Source organism: Humulus lupulus, chromosome 2 (genome assembly GCF_963169125.1).
Source record: "Humulus lupulus chromosome 2, drHumLupu1.1, whole genome shotgun sequence".
Lineage (NCBI taxonomy): Eukaryota > Viridiplantae > Streptophyta > Magnoliopsida > Rosales > Cannabaceae > Humulus > Humulus lupulus.
This window is the reverse complement of record NC_084794.1, coordinates 219,917,051-219,941,508: the sequence shown is the minus strand read 5'-3', so window position 1 is coordinate 219,941,508 and position 24,458 is coordinate 219,917,051. Positions and strand designations below refer to the sequence as shown.

At 36.0% G+C, this 24,458-nt stretch overlaps 1 pseudogene; it reads right to left on the bottom strand.

Annotated features, from left to right (window-relative positions):
* Window positions 1-18,296: 18,296 nt before the first annotated feature.
* On the bottom strand, window positions 18,297-22,695 carry LOC133815181 (cryptochrome DASH, chloroplastic/mitochondrial-like; annotated as a pseudogene).
* Window positions 22,696-24,458: the final 1,763 nt, after the last annotated feature.

Genomic DNA, 24,458 nt, shown 5'->3' with positions numbered 1-24,458 from the left:
TGACAAAGTGTGTCACATATTGTAACATATAATAGAGAGTTACAATATTTAAATATATAAGATATATCCAAATAATGTAACATATTTGGTGTTACAAATTTGTAACTTCCAAATATTACCCTTTATTGTGTAAATTTGTTGTTACACAATATTGAGATGAATTTCATAAAGCCATATGTGATATGGCTGTTAGAGAAATGATTTTAACCCCAATAATGTGTTTTGGGAGTTACAAAATCATTTGGGAGGGTTTGGAACCGTTTGGAAAAACAACACATTTTTTGTGCTGAAATTGGTCAGTGGCCGCAGCCACCAACATTCAGTGGCCGCGGCCTGTGGGTCAGAGACCAGTGGCCGCGACCACTAATGTCTTTGGCCGCGGCCACAAGCCAAAACTGACCAATTTTTCAGTTTTTTCAATCTTTGTTGAACGGCTCAAAAAACTCAAATAACTCCCAAATCTCATTTTTAATTCCATATTAATCCAATTAAACATTGGTAACAGCCATGGGAGTTGGTGGAATTTGAAATTCAAATGGTGTCTCTAAACTCTATAAATAGGAGCCTATAGCTCACTTGTAAGACACAACATTTCTATCCATTAGAGCACTTGGCTAGAAACACCTTGAGGCTTGATAATTCCAAAAAGCATTTCCTATAATCTGTGAGAGATCCCTTATTGCTTGAGTTAGGGGGAAATAAGCTTTTGAACAAAGGTTTCAAACCTTGTTCAAGTTGGTGATCCCCAACACTCTTCACTTTGGTAGTGTGAGTGAGAGTTGTTTCTATTTTAGTTTGTTTGTTCTTTCTTTCTATTCTATTTCTCTTCATCTTCATATTCTTCTCTTTTGTTTATTTGTATTTCTTGTTTTGAGTTGTAATCATCTTTTCTTTATTTCAAACATTTTACTTTACTTGTAACATTTTTCTTTGAGTTGTATTTTCACCATTCTATTCTTCTTCTCTTCTTCTTGTTCTTTAGTTTATTTGTATTTTCAGTTATAGAGTTGTAATCTTATTCAATCAATCATTATTTATTTGTAATATATTGCATAGAGTTGTAATATTATTATCAATTTCCATTGAGGCAAAACAATTTTTCCTAACATTCAAAAGCTTACCCCTTTTTTGTTTCAATGGAAGGAGAGACAATCAAGATCATGAACCAAGACCTAGTGAGATTGGATAGGTTTGATGGATCCAATTTTACTAGGTGGCAAGACAAGGTAAGGTTTCTTTTAACCACTCTTAAAATCGCCTACATCCTTGAGTCATCCTTGGCAACTCTAGCCGAGCCATCCGGAAAAGACACTCCCGAGGAGGTGGAGAAGAGAAGGAAGAGGGAGGAGGACAACCTTCTTTGTAGGGTTCATATCCTCAACGCCCTATCCGATAGGCTCTATGACCTCTACACCGAGACCAAATCGGCCAAGGAGATATGGGATGCACTTGAGAAAAATTTTAAGGCGGAAGAGGAAGGTACCAATTTTTTTTTGATATCTCAATACTTCGATTTCAAATTTTTTGGTGATAAACCTATTCTTCCTCAAATTCATGAATTGTAAATAATTATTAACAAACTGAAAGTTTTAAAGATTGAGCTTCCCGAGGCCTTTCAAGTTGGTGCTATAGTGGCTAAATTACCACCAACTTGGAAGAGCTATAGGAAAAGAATCCTTCATAAAAATAAGGATTATTCTTTGGAGGAAATCCAAAAACATATTCGAATCGAAGAGGAATCGATATGTAGAGATAAACTTGTGGAGGGGTCTAATGGAGAGACTTCCAAAGCAAATGCGGTGTCACAACCAAAACATCCCAAAAACAAAGAGAAAAAGGGTAATGAGAAACCTTTGGGTCCAAAAACCAACCCAGACAAGTTTAAGGGCGAGAAAGGTCCTTGCTTTGTGTGTGGAAAAAAGGGTCACTATGCTAGAGAGTGTAGGCATAGAAAAGACCAACAAGGACCTAAGGTGAATGCAACTCAAGAGGAAAACATAGTTGCTACTCTTAGTGAGGTGAATGCGGTCCAAGGCAAGGTGAAAGGGTGGTGGTATGATACATGTGCCACCGTCCATGTCACCTATGACAAATCATTGTTCAAGACCTTTGAAGAGCCAAAGGACAACCATGAGATACAAATGGGAAATGAGGGCAAATCCAAGGTACTTGGCAAATGTACTATTGATGTCTACTTCACCTCCGGCAAGAAAGTTATATTAGTGAATGTACTTTATGTTCCCGAAATGAGTAGAAACTTGGTAAGTGGTGATTTGCTTGGCAAGCCCGGCATTAAAGCTGTTTCTGAGTCCGGTAAACTTATACTTACCAAATCAAATGTATTTTTGGGAAAGGGGTACTCTTGTGAGGGTATGGTTAAATTGTGCACCAATGATGTAACTTTCAATGTTATCAATAAAAATGCTAATTCCGCCTATATTGTTAAGTATGATTCTTTATTTTTGTGGCATCTTAGACTATCACATATAGGTTTTTCAACCATGAAAAGAGTAGTAAAATGTGGTATGATTGCATGCAATATTAAAAACTATGGTAAATGTGAAACATGTGTTAAGGGAAAAATGATTAAGAAACCATTTCCTAGTGTAGAAAGATCATCTAATTTACTAGATTTAATTCATAGTGATCTTTTTTAATTAAATGGTGTTTTATCTAGAGGTGGTAAAATGTATTTTATTACTTTTATAGATGATTTTAGTAGATATACCTATGTGTTTCTTTTCAAGCATAAAGATGAAACTTTTGATGCTTTTAAATTGTATAAATTAGAAGTTGAAAATCAACTAAATAAAAAGATTAAGGTGCTAAGAAGTGATAGAGGAGGAGAGTACTTCTCTAATGAATTCAATACATTTTGTGAAGAAAATTGTATAATTCATGAGTGCACTGCACCTTATACACTACAACACAATGGTGTTGCCGAAAGGAAAAATATGACTTATCTAGAGATGATAAATTCTATGTTGGTGTTTTCTAAGTTGAACTTCAACTTATGGGGTGACGCGCTTTTAACCGCTTGTCACATTCTTAATCGAATACCGATGAAGAAAAATAAGATATCTCCATATGAGTTATGGAAAGGAAGAAAACTCAACATAGGGTACTTCAAAGTGTGGGGTGTCTTGCATATTGTAAGAAAAACGAACCTAATAGAACAAAATTAGGTTCAAGAGACATAAAGTGTGCTTTTGTTGGTTATGCCAACAATAGTAAAGCTTATAGGCTATTAGACTTAGAGTCTAATATTATGATTGAATCTAGAGAAGTTGAATTCTTTGAGAATATGTTATGTGACAACAATTCTCAAGCTTCAACATCTCTAAAGGAGAATTTGTTATATGAGAACAATTCTCAAGCTTCTACATCCAAAGTTGATTCTCAAGAGGAGAATTCTCAAAAGGATGTAAAGCAACCCTTTGAACCTAGAAGAAGTCAAAGGCTTAAAAATCATAAAAGTCTAGTAGTGGATGAGATAGATTCTCAACGAATTTCATTCTACATGGTAGAAGGAAATAGAGAGGAAGTCATTAGGAAAATTCCTATTGTACTTCTCGTTGAGGATGATCCTAAGACTTATAGAGAAGCTATGCAATCGAGAGATAGTGCATTTTGGAAAGAAGCCATCAATGATGAGATGGATTCCATTCTTTCCAATAACACTTGGGAATTGGTAGACCTCCCACTGGGGTCTAAGCCAATTGGGTGTAAGTGGGTCTTTAGGAAAAAATATCACACTGACGGCACTATCCAAACCTTTAAAGCTAGATTAGTAGCTAAAGGGTTTAGGCAAAAAGAGGGTATTGATTATTTTGATACCTATGCGCCTGTTGCAAGAACAACTTCTATAAGAATTTTGTTCGCTTTAGCTTCTATACACACCTTGTATGTTCATCAAATGGATGTCAAAACGACATTCCTTAATGGTGACCTCAATGAGGAGGTCTATATGGAACAACCCGAAGGGTTTGTCCTACCAAAATATGAACATAAAGTTTGTAGACTTGTAAAATCCTTATATGGATTGAAACAAGCTCCTAAGCAATGGCATGAGAAATTTGATCAAGCCATCATGTCTAATGGGTTTAGACATAACAATGGAGACAAGTGTTTGTATTCCAAAACTTGTAAGGGATATGTGATCATTGTTTGCTTATATGTGGATGACATGCTTATTCTAAGTAATAGCATGAAAGGGATAGAAGAAACGAAGAGGTTTCTATCATCAACCTTCAAGATGAAAGATCTTGGAGAAGTTGATACCATTCTCGGTATCAAAGTAAAGAAACATAGTGGGGGTTTTGCGTTAGGGCAAGCCCACTATGTTGAGAAAGTATTGAACAAATTTAACCATCTCAAGGTTAAAGATGCCAATACTCCATTCGATCATAGTGTAAAACTAGAGAAGGATGAAGGAAGAGCGGTGGCTCAATTGGAGTACGCTAGTGCTATAGGGAGTCTAATGTACGCTGCTCAGTGTACTAGACCTGATATAGCATTTGCAGTAAGTAAACTTAGTAGGTTTACAAGTAATCCAAGTGTGGATCACTGGAAGGCAATTGGAAGAGTCCTATGTTATCTCAAGAAAACCAAAGGACTAAGCCTTCACTACTCCAAATTTCCTTCGATATTATAAGGATATATAGATGCAAGTTGGATATCCAATCTTGGGGACAACTTGTCCACAATCGGTTGGGTATTTACACTTGGTGGAGGTGCAATTTCTTGGGGCTCCAAGAAACAAATCTGTATATCTCATTCCACTATGGAAGCAGAGTTCATAGCTCTAGCTGCTACCGGCAAAGAGGCCGAATGGTTAAGGGATCTGTTGATAGAGATTCCCCTAATCAAAGATAATGTATCTACTATATCGATACATTATGATAGCCAAGCGACATTGGCTAGAGCATACAGCGGAGTGTATAATGGGAAGTCTAGACACATTAGTCTAAGACATGGATATGTAAGAGAATTGATTCAAAGAGGAGTCATCTCAATATCCTATGTGAGAACAAGTGAAAATATGGCGGATCCTTTCACTAAGCCACTAACGAGGGATTTAGTGGCTGCATCATCTCGAGGGATGGGACTTAAACTTCCTAAAGAGATTCACGATTAATGGTAACCTATCTTAACACTAGTTATTCAACTAGTGTTAGGTTCAATAGGTAACAACAAGTCAATCAAGTGAATATTAGTTGTACTCAAAACAAGTCCCATCTGAGATATTGAGTACTTGTGTGTTACCAAGTGGAGGGTTAAAACCGAAAGGTTTTTTTTAATAGAATTCAGTCTTGTAAAGACAAGTATTTTTGGTAACGAAATACTGTAAGAATTCTACCTATATGGACCTAGGGGTGGTGCTGCCTCTCATGAGAATTGGGAGTATTCTCAAGAACGTCCATGAATGGAAAGTGCACATGGCCATTAACGGTGCAAAGCGAGACATAGAGGTCTCAAGTGAACATCGCAAAGGTGTGTGTGTTATCACTGATTTTTCATCATGAAAAGATGGTTCAATGCCTAGTGCAACCTATTTTTCGACAAATTTTGTGATAATTACACTATAGTAAAGTTCAAGTTGAAAAACACTTTGCTTTATGCACTAATGCAATGACCCCTATAAGAGAGAGTTCTTATTTAATCAAGTGGGGGATATGTTATATTTCAAAATATAATGATTGATTAAATAAGTGTTACAATAGATAACTATTTAATCTAGTGGGGGAATGTTATATTATTTTATAATATAATGTAATATTATATTATATTATAATATAATGTTTTAGATTAAATAAATATGACAAAGTGTGTCACATATTGTAACATATAATAGAGAGTTACAATATTTAGATATATAAGATATATCCAAATAATGTAACATATTTGGTGTTACAAATTTGTAACTTCCAAATATTACCCTTTATTGTGTAAATTTGTTGTTACACAATATTGAGATGAATTTCATAAAGCCATATGTGATATGGCTGTTAGAGATATGATTTTAACCCCAATAATGTGTTTTGGGAGTTACAAAATCATTTGGGAGGGTTTGGAACCGTTTGGAAAAATATCGCATTTTTTGTGCCGAAATTGGTCGGTGGCCACGACCACCAACATTCAGTGGCCACGGCCTGTGGGTCAGAGACCAGTGGCTGCGGCCACAGGCCAAAACTGACCAATTTTTTAGTTTTTTCCATCTTTGTTGAACGACTCAAAAAACCCAAATAACTCCCAAATCTCATTTTTTAATTCCATATTAATCCAATTAAACATTGGTAACAGCCATGGGGGTTGGTGGAATTTGAAATTCAAAGGGTGTCTCTAAACTCTATAAATAGGAGCCTATAGCTCACTTGTAAGACACAACATTTCTATCCATTAGAGCACTTGGCTAGAAACACCTTGAGGCTTGATAATTCCATAAAGCATTTCCTATAATCTGTGAGAGATCCCTTAGTGCTTGAGTTAGGGGGAAATAAGCTTTTGGACAAAGGTTTCAAACATTGTTCAGGTTGGTGATCCCCAACACTCTTCACTTTGGTAGTGTGAGTGAGAGTTGCTTCTATTTTAGTTTGTTTGTTCTTTCTTTCTATTATATTTCTCTTCATCTTCATATTCTTCTTTTTTGTTTATTTGTATTTCTTTTTTTGAGTTGTAATCTTCTTTTCTTTATTTCAAACATTTTACTTTACTTGTAACATTTTGCTTTGAGTTGTATTTCCACCATTCTATTCTTCTTCTCTTCTTCTTGTTCTTTAGTTTATTTGTATTTTCAGTTATAGAGTTGTAATCTTATTCAATCAATCATTATTTATTTGTAATATATTGCATAGAGTTGTAATATTATTATCAATTTCCATTGAGGCAAAACAATTTTTCCTAACACATAATTCTTGGGGCTTGCTAGCTAGGCAATCATATGCCAATAAATTTACGGGGCTAGTTATCTAAACAAGTCATATAGATTTATGGGGCTTGTTATCTAAACAAATCATATGCCCAAGGAATATATTATTGGGACTTGTTATCTAAACAAGTTATATGTTTGTTATCTAAACAAATTATATGCTTGTTGGCTAAACAATTATATTCTTGTTATCTAAACAAATCATATACTCAAGAACTAAAAACATATCATACATAAACATATCAAAACATAATAGCACATAAAATCTATCCTATTTTCCTTACCAACACCGGGATATTTGAGAACAAGGATGGGAATTGAAACACTCCTAAAACCAACAATAAGAATGGTGAGTATTTCTAAAGAAAAGAGATGATAAAGAAGAGAACTAAACCACCAAGAAGAAGCTTACCAAAAAGAAATCTTAAGTTCAAAGAACTTAAATACCTAACCAAGAATCGAAAACAACGAGTTAGGAATTGAGTAAAGAAAACTAAAGAACCATACAGAAATTAACTTAAGAATAAGAATACCTTTGGATGTACTAGAACCGATCTACACCTCGATATTGAAAACACACTCTATATCTCACTTCCCAAGTGTTTATAAAGCTTAAGATGATAAAGCTTTTATCCCAAACCCAAGTGTATCATTCTATAGTAACCCTAGCAGCTTAAAGGCTCTGAACACAACTTGAAGAATGAGAAAAATGGTTGGGTATAGTTAGAGAATATATGATATTGCCTCAATAGAAAAGGTAATTTAATACAACTCTATGGAAAATATTACAAATAAATAATGATTGATTAGAAAGAGTGTTACAACTCTATAACTGAAAATACAAACAAACAAAGAAAGAAAGAGGAAGAAGGAGAAGAAGAGAATGGTGAAAGATACAACTCTAAACAAAAGATTACAAGTAAAGGAAAGGTGTTTGAAACAAAAGAAAAGAAGATTACAACTCTAAACAAAAGTTACAAGTAAATAGAAAATGAAAATAAGAAGAAAACAATAGAGAAAAAGCAAAAACAAAACAATAGTAAACTCTCACTTACACAACCTAAGTGAAGAGGGTTGGGGATCACCAACTTGAACAAGGTTTAAAACCTTTGTCCAAAAGCTTATTTCCCCCTAACTCAAGCACTAAGGGATCTCTCACAGATTTTTGGAAATGCTTTCTGGAATAATCAAGCCTCAAGGTGTATTTTCCAGCCAAGTGCTTTGTGGATGGAAAATGGTGTGTCTTACAAGTGAGCATTGGGCTCCTATTTATAGAGTTTGAGATATCCCTTTGAATTTCAAATTCCACCAACCCCCATGGCTGTTACCAATGTTTAATTGGATATTTATGGAATTAAAATGGAGATTTGGGAGTTATTTGGGATGTTAGAACCGTTCAATTTGAAAAAAAACTGAAAAACCACATAGGCTGTCAGCCTCACTGGCCGCGGCCACTGGCCTCTGTCCCCCAGGCCGCAGCCAAGAAAAAACAGTGGCCGCGGCCACTGCCTAGTTTCAGCACAAAAATTGTCATTTTCCAAATCGTTCCAAAATGTCCCAAATCCTTTCCCACATGATTTTGTAACCTCCAACACCTATTGGGAGTTAAAAACATGTCTCCAACATCCATATTTCATTATGGCTTTATAAAATCCAATCTCAAATGTGTAACATATAATATACACATTATTGGGTAATATTTGGGAGTTACAAATTTGTAATTGATTTTGTAACTCCAAAATATGTCACATTTGGGCACACACATGTGTCCAATTTTGTGACTCTCAATAATATGTTACAAGGTGTGACAAATCACATTTTGTCACATTATTTAATCTAATATTATATTATATGAAATAATATAACAGGTACTAGGTCCTATTTATAGAATTCAAGGTGTGAAAATATCTCCTTTTAGCTTGAATAAAATAATGAATATTAATTGAAAAATATTTGAATATTCGTTCAACAGGTGCTTAAGACTCGGTCAAAAATGTTTAGAGGCAAGTCAAGAGGTTAAGGGATGAATCAAGCTCGGTTTCTACGACGTTTGAAAATGTGGTCCTAGGACCGATATATCGCCCACCCTAGGCGATATATCACCTGGCCCTATGTCTCGAGTGATCGTGGCTTCGTTCGTGCGAAGTTGATGTGTTTTTCGTATCTCCCGTGTGGCGATATATCGCCCCTATAGCTGCAATATATCGCCCTTATAGCTGCGATATATCGACATACATTGAAATATTAGACACATAATTGCACTTTATCAGCTAAATTTGAATTGGATAAACAGTTTTGACTGAGTCATAATACAATTTTAAAGCTACTGGAAGGTTCTAGAGCTTCTAGATCTTTCTTTTATTAAAACTATTCATCAAAAATACTTAATTCCTTAATAATCATGGTTATGACAAGTGTCATGATCTTATTAGTTCTACCTAAACCTTATAGTATATTAAATGACATCTTTACAATCATCTATATTAATCAAACCTTGTGTTATAATTAATATTCTTAAACTATAGGTTAAACTTATAAAATCTATAAGCGTTGCTACGAGTGTTCGACTAAGTATCGGCTTGAACCAAAAACTACAGTAACTATCATACTATAACTACTAGTACTACTACTACCACTACTACCACTACTACTACCACTACTACTACCACTACGACTAAGTCTCGGCTTAAACCAAAAACCACAGTAACTATCATACTATAACTACTACTACCACTACTACTACTACCACTACTGCTACTACTGCTGCTGCTTACTACTACCACTACCTCTACTACTACTACTACTACTACTACTACTACTACTACTACTACTACTACTACTACTACTACTACTACTACTAAGCAAAGTTCTGGGACTCTACAATTCTCCCCTACTAAAAATAATTTCGTCCTCAAAATTTACTTACCAAACAATTCCGGATACCGTGTTAACATGTCTTCCTCCAATTCCCACGTTGCCTCTCGTTCAGAACTATTACTCCATAGGACCTTGACAATTGGAATACTCTTGGACCATAATTCCTTCATCTCTCTGTCTAGGATGCTAACCGGTCGTTCCTCGTAATTCAAGTCTTTCTGGAGTGTTATCGTATCGTACTTGAGGACGTGAGATGGGTTTGACACATATCTATACAACATCGAGATGTGGAACATATTGTAGCTATCTGCTAGAGCTGGTGGTAGGGCTAATCTATATGCAACTGCTCCCACTTTGTCCAATATCTCAAAAGGACCTATAAACTGGGGACTAATCTTGCCTTTCTTCCCAAACCGCTTTACACCTTTCATTGGAGATATCTTTAAGAAGACTTGATCTCCGACTTTGAATTCCACATCATGCCGCTTGGTATCCGCATAACTTTTCTGACAGCTATGAGCAGTGAGCATACGTTTTCTAATCAGTGCTACTACTTCCTGAGCTTTTCTAACAGCTTCGGGACCAAGAAGTTGCCTTTCTCCTACCTCGTCCTAATGTAAGGGTGATCGACACCTTATCCCATAAAGTAGCTCATAGGGTGCCATCCCGATCATTGACTGGTAGCTATTGTTGTAGGAGAATTCTATCAGCGGCAAATACTTACTCCATGATCCTCTGAAATCAAGTACACAAGCACGCAACATATCTTCTAAAATATGTATGGTACGCTCGGACTGACCGTCTGTTTGAGGATGAAATGTTATACTAAGACTTAACTTGGTACCCATGGCTTGTTGTAAACTTCCCCAAAATCTTGACATAAACACCGATCCTCTATCGGATACTATTGTCTTAGGGATTCCATGCAGTCGTACTATTTCTTGGACATAAATGTCTGCGTATTGATCTGCTGTATATGAAGTCTTAACAGGCAGGAAATGGGCTAACTTGGTTAGTCTATCTATTACTACCCAAGCCAAATCATGCTGCTTATTTGTCGTGGCAAACCTGTCACGAAATCCATGGCTATATCGTCCCATTTCCATTATGGAATGCTAAGTGGTTGCAATAAGCCTGCAGGCCGCTGATGTTCTGCTTTCACTTGCTGGCATACTAAACATTTAGACACAAACTCCACTATATCTTTCTTCATTCCTGGCCACCAATATATTGCCTTAATGTTGTGAGTCATCTTGGTCGACCCTGGGTGAACTGAGTATGGGGTATTGTGCGCTTCTTCTAAAATCTTCATCTTAATCCCTTGATCATTCGGCACGCATACCTGATCCTTATATCTCGATATTGAGAAATTTGTGGCCTTGACTTCTTTAACTGCATCCGTATGTACTACTAATGTATCATCATGCCTTTGCCCAATCTGTATTTCTTCTAACAAGCTAGACTGGATAGACAAGTTAGCCAGCTTACCGATGACTACTTCTATTCCGACACTGATCAGCTCCTGCTGTAGTGGCTTTTCTATTCTAGCTAATGTTGCTAGACTTCCATAACTCTTCCTACTTAGCGCATCAGCAACTACGTTTGCCTTTCCCGGGTGGTATAGAATTTTGCAGTCATAATCCTTCACTAGTTCTAACCACCTGCGCTGCCTCATGTGGAGCTCCTTCTGAGTGAAGAAATACTTTAAGCTTTTGTGGTCCGTATAAATCTCACACCGTTCTCCATAAAGATAATGGCGCTAGATTTTCAATGCAAAGACCACCGCTGCCAACTCCATGTCGTGTGTTGGATAGCGTTGCTCATACTCCTTCAGCTGCCTTGAGGCGTAGGCTATCACCTTGTCATTCTGCATCAACACACAACCCAACCCTTGCTTCGACGCATCGCAGTAGACTACAAACTTGTCGTTGTGTGTCGGCACACAAAGTACTGGGGCTGAGCACAACTTATCCTTAAGCAACTGGAAGCTCTCTTCACACTTATCAGTCTAGTTGAACCTCTGCTGTTTTCGGGTCAGGTTGGTGAGCGGAGTAGCTATCTTAGAAAAGCCCTCTACAAACCTCTGATAATAACCTGCTAATCCCATAAATCTTCTTACCTCTGATGCATTCTTTGGTCTTGACCAATCCTTCACAGCCTCTACCTTAGATGGGTCTACTGCAACTCCATCCTTGGATACAATGTGGCTGAGGAACGCAACTTGCGAAAGCCAAAATTCGCACTTCTTGAACTTGGCGTAAATTCGATGCTTCTTTAGTCGTAATAAGATCAACTTTAAATGTTCCTCGTGCTCGACTTTGTCCTTTGAGTATACCAAGATATCGTCGATGAACACTACGAAAAATTTATCCAAGTAGTCCTTAAATACCCTATTCATTAAATCCATAAACGAGGCTGGAGCGCTGGTAAGACCAAAAGACATAACTAGAAACTCGTAATGTCCATAACGAGTTCTAAAAGCTGTCTTGGGAATATCCTCTTCCCGTACCTTGAGCTGATGATACTTGGACCATAAATCAATCTTTGAGAACATGGTCGCTCCTTGGAGTTGATCGAACAAGTCGTCAATCCGGGGTAGTAGGTACTTATTCTTAATCGTCACCTTATTCAGCTCGCGGTAATCTATGCACATATGCATGCTTCCATCCTTTTTCTTCACAAATAGAACCGATGCTCCCCATGGCGAATGGCTTGGTCTAATGAAACTCAAGTCTAAGATTTCTTGTAGCTGCGTCTTCAACTCTACACAAAAGCAGTTTCCATGGTTTTATGCTTTGTTCTCAGAACATCATTCATGCTCACAAGCATGTAACACTTTGCCTTATTATTGGATTGAATCCAGGCATCGTACTTGTCCTGAACATTCTTCGGGGCAGTGGCAGCGGGCTCCTCAGGACATTCCTCAGTCAGGAAAAATTTGTTGTTCTCCCAGATTAACAAAAGATTTATATTTGATTTCCATCTTATAAAATTATCTCCATTAAGTTTTTCAAGTGATAGTAAAGCGGTTATTGGATTGCCATCGTTCGACATTATTGAAATAAAAAAAAACAATAATATTATCATTTGAAAAAATATCAATGTTTTGGAAAGTAAACATGATGCATGAATGCAACAATTAAAGCACATAAATTAATATTTACTTTTCCATGATAAAACCACCCAACAAATAAAGTACTACTGCCTTAGGGTCGGTCAAGTTAAATTTAGATAGCTTATAAGACAATCTAATATTTATAATTTAAAACTTAAAATAACTCTTTATTTTCTCTTTTAAATATAAAGTACCGTGGGTTTGGTCAAGATGTAATTATCTGGCACAAAAGCTTAATTACATCTTTGTAAGTGTAACCCATTATTTCAGAATTCATGACTTAAATTAGAGAGTGTCGCCTTATGGTCGGTCAAGCCTAAAATACATCACTTCCTCCTATCTTCGTAAGAAGCCAACCTTGGTATTGATATGTCTAGAATCCTTCCTTAGGGGGACGGAAAAAAGCCGCCTCGAGACCCTATTCTTATCTCATGATGTTGTACTAATAATGGAGACCATAGGTCACATTGAGATGTTCACATTCTCTCACTTACTATTTTAGAATAAGTGTTTTGTTATTAAACTAATCAATTAATTCCCAATTAAATACTAGTTTATTAATAACCCTATGAATGTAATTAATTATAAAAGTTCATGTTTCTATAATTAATGTGATCTAAATAATTACCCATTACATTTATCTAACTTTACAAAAACGCTTTTACATAAATTTGGTTATCTTAAAGGCCTATAAAAACAATTGCCTTTATTATGGTGTGAGTTACCAAGTTTTAACTAATTCAATACTTAGTAGTTTACATGAAATTGATTTCACCAAAAACAATTCATATAAACAAATAAGACAATCCTAGATAATCATGTTTCTAAGAGATGCATGATTAATGAGAAATTATGTGGGGTTTCATGAATGACATGTAATTGACTAATGCATGATTATTTTATCAATCAAACATCAATGAGCATTTACTTAAATAAATAAACAATAAATGATGAACTGGGTACTATTGGGTATTTCTAAGATTTACAACCCTTTGAAAAAATTAGAAATAAAATTGCAATCTAAGCCTATGTTGCTTTCAAGACTCTGCAAGAATGTTTCTTCTCTCCTTTAGGCTTTCTTGCTAATCTTTAGGAACTTTGTTTTGCCCAACTTATTAATTAGAAAAAAAATTTCTAATTAATTTATTTAATTAAAACTAACTTTTAATTAAATAATCATTTTTCTCATCTTTTTAATTTATTTGAATTTAAATAATCAAATTCAAATAATTATTTAAAGTTAAGATATTAAAATATCTTAACCAACTAAAAGATATTTTATTTTCTAATAAAATAAAATAAGATAATTAAACTCTTAAATTCAAATAATTTAAAAATTAATTAAATAAAAGATATTTTATAACAACTTTAGGATCTAGGGTTTGGGCACCAAGATTGGTGCCCTAGCCATCCTAGGGTCGGCGACACCTTGAGCCTTAGGCTCGGGTGCATGGCTGCAGCAGGGGCTCGACGCTAGGTGCTGGGTGCATGGCAGGGACGCGCGGCAGGGGCGCGGCTGGGCGTGTGCGCGTGGGAGCTGGGAGCTCAGGGCCTGGGTGCGCGCGCGGGTGAGGCAGCCACGGGGCTTGTGCGTGCGGCTGTAGGAGGCTCAGGTTTAGGCGTGCGCGTGAGTGAGCAAGGGCGTGGGTCGTGTTCCTCTTAGGTGCATGGCTCCGATTCCCCCTCATCTTTGTGTAGATTTTTAAAATACATATTTCTCAAATAAATTTACAAAAATCCTATGCCCTTTATGTCTTACACAAGATCTAGAAAAACAATAAAATTCATAACCTAATAGCACCATATAATTAACGATCCATCATTTAACCATACATTCAAAGAACATATCCATCCATTCAATATACATATCAACATACATATAACATGCCGCGGCGCGCCATGGAGTTCGAGGCGCGCCGCGGCGCTTGGCCAAGCATGCTGCGGCCCGTGTGCGCTTCTAGGGAGGTGTCTAGCCTCTATTTTGAGGCTAGCCGCGGCGCTTGTGGGGTGAGCCGCGGCCCTAGCCCAAGGTTCAGGGTGACTTATGGGTTTTGACTTAGGAACTTAATTGCTAAGGCTCGGGATGGATTTTATCACCCGGATTGATAGAATTCAAGGTTCCAGAGATTAGAATTATGGCTCGAAGTTATTTAGTGGATTAGAACTTGATGGATGAAATCGTTAATGCGTTGTGACTAGGGTTTCGGCAAGGCTCGGACTAGGGAACTGTGCTCGGGATATTGGTGCTTAGAAAGCTTGGGACACAGGTAAGAAAACTACTGTTCCCATATAGCTTGTGTTGTAGGGCTCGACCCTATGTGATTGTGTTGCAGGGCTCGACCCTATATGATTGTGTTGCGGGGCATGGCCCTTTGACTGGGTTTATGTGTGTTTTAATATTTGTTTAGTATATAATGTGTATGTATTAATGATGGGGCGGCGATGGCCGAGAACGGCGAAGGCCGAGAACGGCGAAGGCCGAGAACGGCAAGGGGCCGGGAGCAGCGTTTAGCACGCGGAGTGCGAGTTGCTAGGGTGAGACCCCAAGGGATACCTGGGATATCCTTACGGTTTAGACCGCGAACCCAGGGCCTGGTAAAGCGCCTGGGACGACATGGCCGTACTTGTATGACCTAGTGTTGACTTGATTTTATCTTAAGTGTTTGATATGCGTTTATCAACTGTTTGTGAGAGTTTTCTTGCTGGGCTTCGGCTCACGGGTGCTCTATGGTGCAGGTAAAGGCAAAGGGAGGGTCGATCAACCTTGAGTATGACGAGCGGGACGAGCGGCGCATACATGTCCGATCTGTCTGGCTGCCACGGCCAGGAGTGTTTTTTGGGAGATGTTTGTACAAAACCTGAATTTTGTCGTTTAGTCAACTTTGGTTATATTTTGAGTTGTAAATACTTCTAAACAATGTTTTGGGATCCCAAATGTTAAATGTTTTATAACTTTTCAATAAAAGGTTTATTCTCAAGTTTATGACTCTAATTATAATTTAATTACACTTTTGTCCTAAAACCTCGATTAGCGAGATAATTGCACTTGTAAACTCACTTAGTAGCGGCTCTAAGGCAGTAGGGCGTTACATCAGGGGCCTTGGGGGTTCGCTGAATCCCCTTAGCATCGCGACCTTGGGTAGGGAACGCCACGACGCAATTCTAGGAAATTTTAGGCTTGGCGCTCTAACTTTGAGAGGGCATGACCCTAATTTATGGGGTGTCGCGGCTCTAATATGGGGCGTCGTGGCGCTAATAGGGAATTTTGGCCAATTTAGGGTTCCAAGCTCGGGAACCCAAATGTTAAGGCTCGGGAATGATTCTACTACCTAGTTTAGTAGAATTCGAGGTCTCGAAGGCTAGTATATTAATATGAAGTTCTTATTTGTTTTAGAGTGTGATGTATTGTTATTATGAATGTGTTGTGACTAAGTTTTCGTTGAAGCTCGGGTTAGGGGATCGTGCTCGGGATCGCAGTAATCAATCAGCTCAGGACAAAGGTAAGAAAACTGTTTGTGCCCGTAGAGCAGAGCATGTCCCTATTGTTTGTGTTTCAGGGCATGGCCCTACTGTTTGTGTTTTATATATGTGTGAATATCTATGACTGCTATGTTGTGTTATGCATGTTAATGAAAGAACAGTGAAGACCAGGAATGGCGAAGGCCGGAAACGGTAAAGGTCGAGAAGGATGATGGTCGGGTATGACAAGGGGTCGGGATCGATGTTAAGCACGCTGAGTGCAGGCCATTAGAGTGAGACCCTCTAAGGGTGCTGTATCCACCCGCTCGGTGAAGAGTGCGAACCCAGGGCTTGGTAAAGCACCTGGGTCGACGTAGGCCGCTCTGTGTTTAGTCTGTTGACTGCTTTGTTGTATATTGTGGATTGATATGTGTGAATTGTTATGCGTTGAATTTTCTTGCTGGGCTTCGACTCATGGGTGCTCTATGGTACATGGCAAAGTAAAGGTCGACCAACCATGAGTTGGAGAGCGTGGAGTGGCGAGTACATGTTTGGCCTACCTGGTTGCCATGACCAGGGTTATTTTGGGAGAAGTATTGTAATGATTTTCTTTGTCGCTTAGGTTGACCGTAATTATATTTTTGAGTTGTAATACATTTTCTAAACAATATTTTGAGATCTCAAATGTACAACTTTTATGATTTTAATGAATGGCCAAATCTTTATATCCAATGTTGTCAAATAAGTCTTTAAGTTTAATTTAGTCACACTTTTTAACCTAAAACCTTGATTAGCGAGCTAATGACACATGTATAAATCACATGGTAATGACTCTAAGGAAATAGGGCGTTACAGTAGTACTCGTTGAAACGACACAAGATGGTAATTTTTATCAATATCCTATTTCTTGGGTTGTTGTTGACTCAAAGAATGATGCTCTGTGGCCTTAGGTTTTTACAAAGTTACAAGAGCTTATACCAGATGAAGATGACTTAATCTTCATTTTTTATAAAAATCAAAGCATCATCAATGGAGTAACAAATATTTATAAGTCACAACAAGGGCATTGCAGGTGGCATGTATCTCAGAATATTAAAGCACATGTTAGAGTTAAAGGTATTGTAAAACTATTTGAAGAAATTGCCAATGCCGGTAAACTACTACAAAATTGACATGGGACGATAGTTTTAAACCGTCGTATGGACTCTTGTACGTCGGTTCTAATACTGTCATCCCATGCAATTTCATGTCATGTAAAGACTAAAACGACGATTTAAATAGAAACGTCATCTCCTATCGTACATGAGACGATGGTTTCTATACAAACATTGTCTCTTGTGGTATATGAGACGACAGATTCTATGCAAGCGTCATCCACTGCAGTAAATGAGATGACAGTTCCTACTCAATTGTTGTCCTCCTGCAGTACATGAGATGACAATTTATGGGCAAGCATCGTCCCCTGCAATACATAAGACGACGATTTTTTGGAGATCGACATCCCATGTAGAACATGAGAATTTTTTCCATTTATCTATTTTCAACCACTATATTCATTCATAATTTCCTGTATAATTACAACATAGTTCAGACAGAATCAACAGGCAGACAAAATCAATAAAACTCAGTATGTTCCAAATCTAAAAATTACAAGATCAAAATATACACTTGCAATAATTATGTAAGTGCTAACTAAAAACTACAAATAGTATATTTTTTAATTAGGATTTTAAAAGTTACTCTAGTTATGACTCATCCGCTCAAGAAGCTTGGCTACCCATTCATTTCGAGTTTCATTAATTTCGCCAACTGTATATGTATTCTTCCCACCACACTACAAAACACAAAATAAAAAACTAAGTCAGAAATTAAATTCAATAGAATTGTAGTTCAATAATTATAAATACACTTACATTACTAGTTAGCCATCGCATGGGTGTCTCACTCATCATCCTTATGATATAAAAGCCGCACTCTACTGACGATGTTTGACGAGGGCAATTGACTATTTTCCACTTGTAACCTTTTTCATTCCTTCCTGTCTTTTGCTTAATGTGTGAAGAGACACTATATATACATCAATATGAAGAGTATAATCAGTACCAATGATACTTGTAATTTCAATACCCAGCCTTGCAAAGCCTCAGGCAAGATTTTCCCACGAGGCTTTTGCATGTTTATTTCTTAGGAGAATAACACAACATTAGAAAAATTCAGAGATTTAGCATAACATATATGAATTATTATGAATAAAGTAATAGAAAATAGCAAATAATTATTGATCCTTCAAATTTATCTTCTCTGTCCTCTATGTACAAAATTGCCTTTTCTTCCCGAGGCCATGTCTCAACCTTGGTACCTGGAAGTAGTAGTGCTCCCAAACTTGGTACAATTTGCTCAATGTATGATTTTCCAGGAAAGTTTCTTTTATCTTTTGGGAGTGTTCGCAATTGTGGCAACCAATATGCTACATACTCCCCTTCAGGATCATATGCATGTGCCTGAAACATAAAATTAAGAGTAAAAGCTGTTTTAATCCCCTATAAGCCACAAATTTCATTTACTAACTTATCTTTGCAAATGCTAAAAGCACCTTAATTATTAAATCTTACCTTCTATTAAACGGACTCCAAACAAAAATCACTTGAAAAGTCTAGCTTAAATATTATATTACCTTGTCTTGTTTTTTTTTCCCCGGTTTATATGGTAAAAAAAGAAGAGAAATTTAAATTACAAAATACAATCAGCCATCAAGTGTGTATATATATATATATATATATTGACTTTGAGCTGTTTTTAGTTTATCTGAGTGCCTAAGAAAAGAAATTATGTTTCGTATCATGGAAAAATATGTAGCATCAGTTAAGACTCAAGAAACTATATCCAATCTTCCCCGGTCAATTGAATATTAGAAATTTGGGTCTTATTTAGTTCAAATCCTTTTACTTGAAAAAAATTCTTAAAATAATAAGAGACATGAACGGACTTACTTGTTTGGGGATGCTGAAGTAACGATCTTCTCTGGGGTCATTTCCAACTCCTAAATAGAAAACAGATGCTTTAGAATGTGTATTCAATTTATGCTATAAAAGTGCAGCATCAGAAAAGGCAGTAGTACAATAGATGTTTGGAAATTTCCAAGGTTATATGTTGGATTTCACTTGATAATTAAGTTTGACAATTATCTCTATAAAAAAATATATGAAGTAGAAAGATTCTGAGTTTCTCAACAACAATTTAGACTTACATGTATTCCACCACAACAATTTAATGGGGAGCTATGTTGACATTTTAGTATGGCTCTAAACCAAAAAAAAGGTTTGTATATAATATGGGTGTTCTTTGGAATAAAAAGTGTAAACATTTTCAACCAGGGTTGTATAATATACATATACAGGTCATCCTGCCATGCTGTTTGGTGGCATTCACAAACGACATATTCAAGAAATCTCCTATATATTCAGGAACTCAATCTAGTCCTTTCATAGACACGTGGATGATACAAAAGTATGGACAAAGCATTTTCTCAACAGAAATTATGTGTAAATCGTAGGTACGTACCTGCCCCATATGTCCAATTTCCATAATTAGAGCATGGATCATAATCCAAAAGGCATGTCTCAAACCATTCAACTCCCATTTGCCAGTCAATTCCCATATCTCGAACAAGAAAGGAACACACAATCTGCAAAAAATTAGACAGTATCCATCATGTCAATAAGGAACAGGCTTTATAAATGGAAATTTAGGAACTTCTATCATTTAATTGGTCATCAGGGTATATAAAGCTTTGCACTATCAGTCTTCTTGTTGGAATCTTGCAAACCATCAGGATTACCTGTTGTCCCCGATTCGACATAAATCCACTTGTTGCCAATTCTTTCATGTTGGCATCTATGAGAAGGTACCTAGAGATTTAGCAATCTTATGTTCAGTACATTAGCAACAAGCTTTAGTAAAGGTAGTATAAATACCAAAATATATTTATATATAATCACAAAAAAAAAAACGACTTAAAACATATCTGTTGTGATTTGATATGCATATATATTATCTAAATAGACATTCACTTTTGTCTTCTTTTTTTTTTTAAAAAAAATAATAATAATTGGTAGGGATAACACGTTGTTTGGAAAATCTCTATCATCATTTTCACCCACCAATTTTTTATTTATTTTTTAAAAAAAAAACACATCCGCTTGCAATTAAAAGTTGACTCAAAAAGTATGACTTTATCTATGGTAATGCAATTTAATATAAATGCCCATGCTTTGATGAAAATCAGAGGAAAGCAATATACACAGTAGTGTGGAGCATAGACTAAAAAACAAGGAACTACCCTGTAGTGCCATCTCTCCAGGATTCAAACAATTTGTTGTCTTGACTCCATCTTTTCTCCATAATCCTTGGTCCTCCTGAGAGAGAAGACAAGAGAGAGTTGACATGAAATAAAATCTAAATGTTTTCACTTGAATGAGAAATTGATTTTATGGCCATCAACCACTAAAATGCTGTTCAAACAGTTAGCAAACAAATTTTTAACACAGTAAACACTGGATAAATCAAATGGTAACAATATATACCTAAATGGAACAACGCATCGCCGAATTTGATAGATAGAAACCTGAAGTAGTCCCTCCATAATAGTTCAAAACAAAACCCTGTTCATGTTAAAATATCAATTAAACATCAATGTACGATAAGGTACTTCAGTCCATGTCAAATATTGTTTCTAAGTTTAGAGGTTTTCATTTCAGTTTTGGCTTGAAATAAATATATTGACGGTTCAAAATGTCCAAACTAATTTAAGCTGGTAAACTAATTGCCAATATTTTAAGTGGGATAGAGAAACTATTACCAGTATGTAGAGAAACTATTACCAGTATGTATAGTCATTTGCTAGCCTCTCCTTTTCATATCTTTTAACCTGGGGACATTAATTGAAACCCAATAAAAAACTTGTCCCATTTTTCAGTATTCTAAGTCATAATGCAAAAATCTGTAAGCATATAAAGAAAAATGAACAAGGCCTGAACTCATCATGAATTAAGAGAGGGGAGAGACTTCTTGAAGCAAGCCATGGAGAAAATTTTGTTGAATAGTCAGGACCTAACATCCCGTTTCTGGTCTCTTTGTATATCTTGACCAAATCGTGGAAATGCATGGAGAAGATAACACATTATTGCTACAACTAATGTTCCACTGAATCTAGTTTCTAGAATCTAAAGTTGTTAAAATATCCTAAAGTTTACATATAATTATGCTTTATTTGTAAACTCCCTCTTTGGCTTGTACATGTTTCCAATGACAGCATTAGGTAAGTATCATTTTATTTTATCATATCGTATTTTTTTTTTCAATTGCAATGTCTTATAAAGCAACCTCACCATTCTGTCCATAACAAAAGACGAACTAAAAGTCTATTAATAAAACCAAGTATTATAAGAAATATAGTGTAATATATTTCTCTACCTTCTTCCAGAAGTACTCATAAACTCGGCTCAGTGTAGCACTTTCACCCCGACAAACTTCATTCCCTTACTGACCTGCATCAAGTGGGAAAAAGACCAGCAATTTGGTATTTTTTATTTTTCTAATTTATGGTACCAAGGCTTTTCAAACTTTTTAAACAGACTAATTCTGGATGAATGTTTAAGCAATAAAATGGCTTTGTGTATAAGCTTACATCTTGTGAGCTTAATTCAACGCTCCCTAATGACGGAATACTTCCCCAATCGCCGATGCTGGGTGGTGGTGGCCCAAGAGATGTTGGAATTTTTATACAGCTACGAATAGAACATTTTGATTCGACTGCCTGCATTTTAGTTCCAATGAACAAGATTAGACATAACTACAACACCTGTTCTGTTAATTCAAGAAGGAGTGCAAATGATTGAAAAGAAAATAAGAAAAATAATTGTCATGCCTTACGAAACTGAGTATAAACATCTGGTAAACTACTGGTGGAAAATGGAAGATCGTCAATGTGGTACATAGTGGCACCCCAAACAAGTTGTAACTTGGGATTCATCGTAGAACCACCAGGCTTGTTGGATCGTTCTGAAGATGATTGCAAGACAACTTTCTGCAGATCTTTGCTTACCAACCTTTCAACAATCAGCTCCTCACTGCAAGTTTCTTTTTGGGCATATACCTAACTCGATCAGATAAAATACACACATTCTAACGCTTCGAAAATTATCACAAAAATAGCATCAGATCAGAGCTTATAAACCAATTTAAAAGGAAAATCACTTAGCAATATGTGCTCCATAGGTTTTGGCAAGACTGGATAGAATGTCCTCGGGCTTTCCATGTTTTATCATTAAGTTAAGTCCCCGCTTGTTTAAATTCTTTCTCAAATCGGCCAAGCATTCTATGAGAAATTGTGCTCTCAAAGCTATCAAAACAACAAGACATTTCATTTTAATATTTTGAAAATACCAATTTGTAAACTACGGATTCAAGAATACTTGTATAAGCAACCAAACATCCACATAACATTCCACTTCTTTATCATAATTTTCTCAATTAAAGATTATGGAGAAAATAAGAACAAAGTCGAAAACACAAACAGAAACGGTTCAAATGCAAAAGTTGCTAAAGGAGATCCTAAATATGCCTAAGAGCACGCGGTAACATGTTTAATCTTTTATAATATAGTGAAAAAATTCTTAAATAGTCTTTCAATATAAAATTATATATTTTTTATAAAGATTATTAAATAGTCTTTCAATTTACCTAAATAAATAAATAGTATTTCTTTTTATGTAGTGAAATATTATACATCAAGCTATAAATATTTTATTATGTTTTTATAAACTTTTGTATATATATATATATGAGTGTAATATTATTATATTTAATTATTTTATTTCTTAAAATAAATAAAATATTTTTAAAAATATAAATATTTAAATGATGTAGAGAAAAAATAGAGAAGTTGATATATAGTATAATGTAAAAGTTTGAGGTAAATTATAAAAAAAAAATATGTTTTAGTGATGTATTTTGTAATATATTTTCTCTATAATATTTAGCTAAAATTCACAAAAATACCTACCATTAGCTCATTTATACATATATTTATAATAGATATGCACAAACTCCAATTAATAGATTTCTACATTTACATAACATGTACATATCCTTTATATAATATTTTAATATTATTATTTTTCTTTGTCTCTCCCATTTAGTATATATATATTTATTATTTTTTTTCTTTTTCAATTATTTTAGGGTTTATACTTTTTTGGACCCTGTGTTTTTTCTCATTACCCGTTTAGACCATGTGTTTTGACAAATTACTTTTAGACCCTATGTTTTGTAAAATAGTTAAAATAGAACCCTAAACCCCATTTTGGTCAATGTTTTCTCAACTAAAATAACAAATAATTTACCAAACTAACAATTCATAACAAAAATAAAATCATTCTGCTTAAAAACTGTGTTGTTATATTCAATTTTTTTTCATCAAAATTAAATTTAGGGTTCTATTTTAACCATTTTACAAAAATAGGGTCCAAAAAGTAATTTGTCAAAACACAGGTGTACGCCCTGATTTTCCCACGGGCTGATTAACGAGCTGAGATACGGCCTAATCATGACTACCACGTGAACATCTCCAAGACCGGAGCTGCCATTGTAAGGTCCTACCTCCTTAGCTCGAGGTAACCTAAGGGTTCGCCAAGATTGCTTAAGGACTGAGCCTGGGCTCTGAAGACCACAGGTCGAGGGAAGCATCCAGCTCGTGGTACGAGCTGGAGTTGAAGGCTGTGACCTTTTATAAAGTCAATCACGCAAGGTAAACGTGCATATATCAGACATCACGTGTCTGATATACCCTTGACTTCTCGGACACGCAACAGGAATGTGCGTATTCAGACACCCACGACTGGTTTGGGCCGTGCGGCCCATTATCCCCTTACCTATTGATTTGACCACACTTATGTGTCAGATTTAGGAGTTAATCATGAATGCACAAGGTTGACGTGATAGGTAAGAAGGTCACGGGATGACCTTCTTACCAACTCTCAGGTGCCTTCTCCTATAAATATGGAGACATTGGGAGTTAAT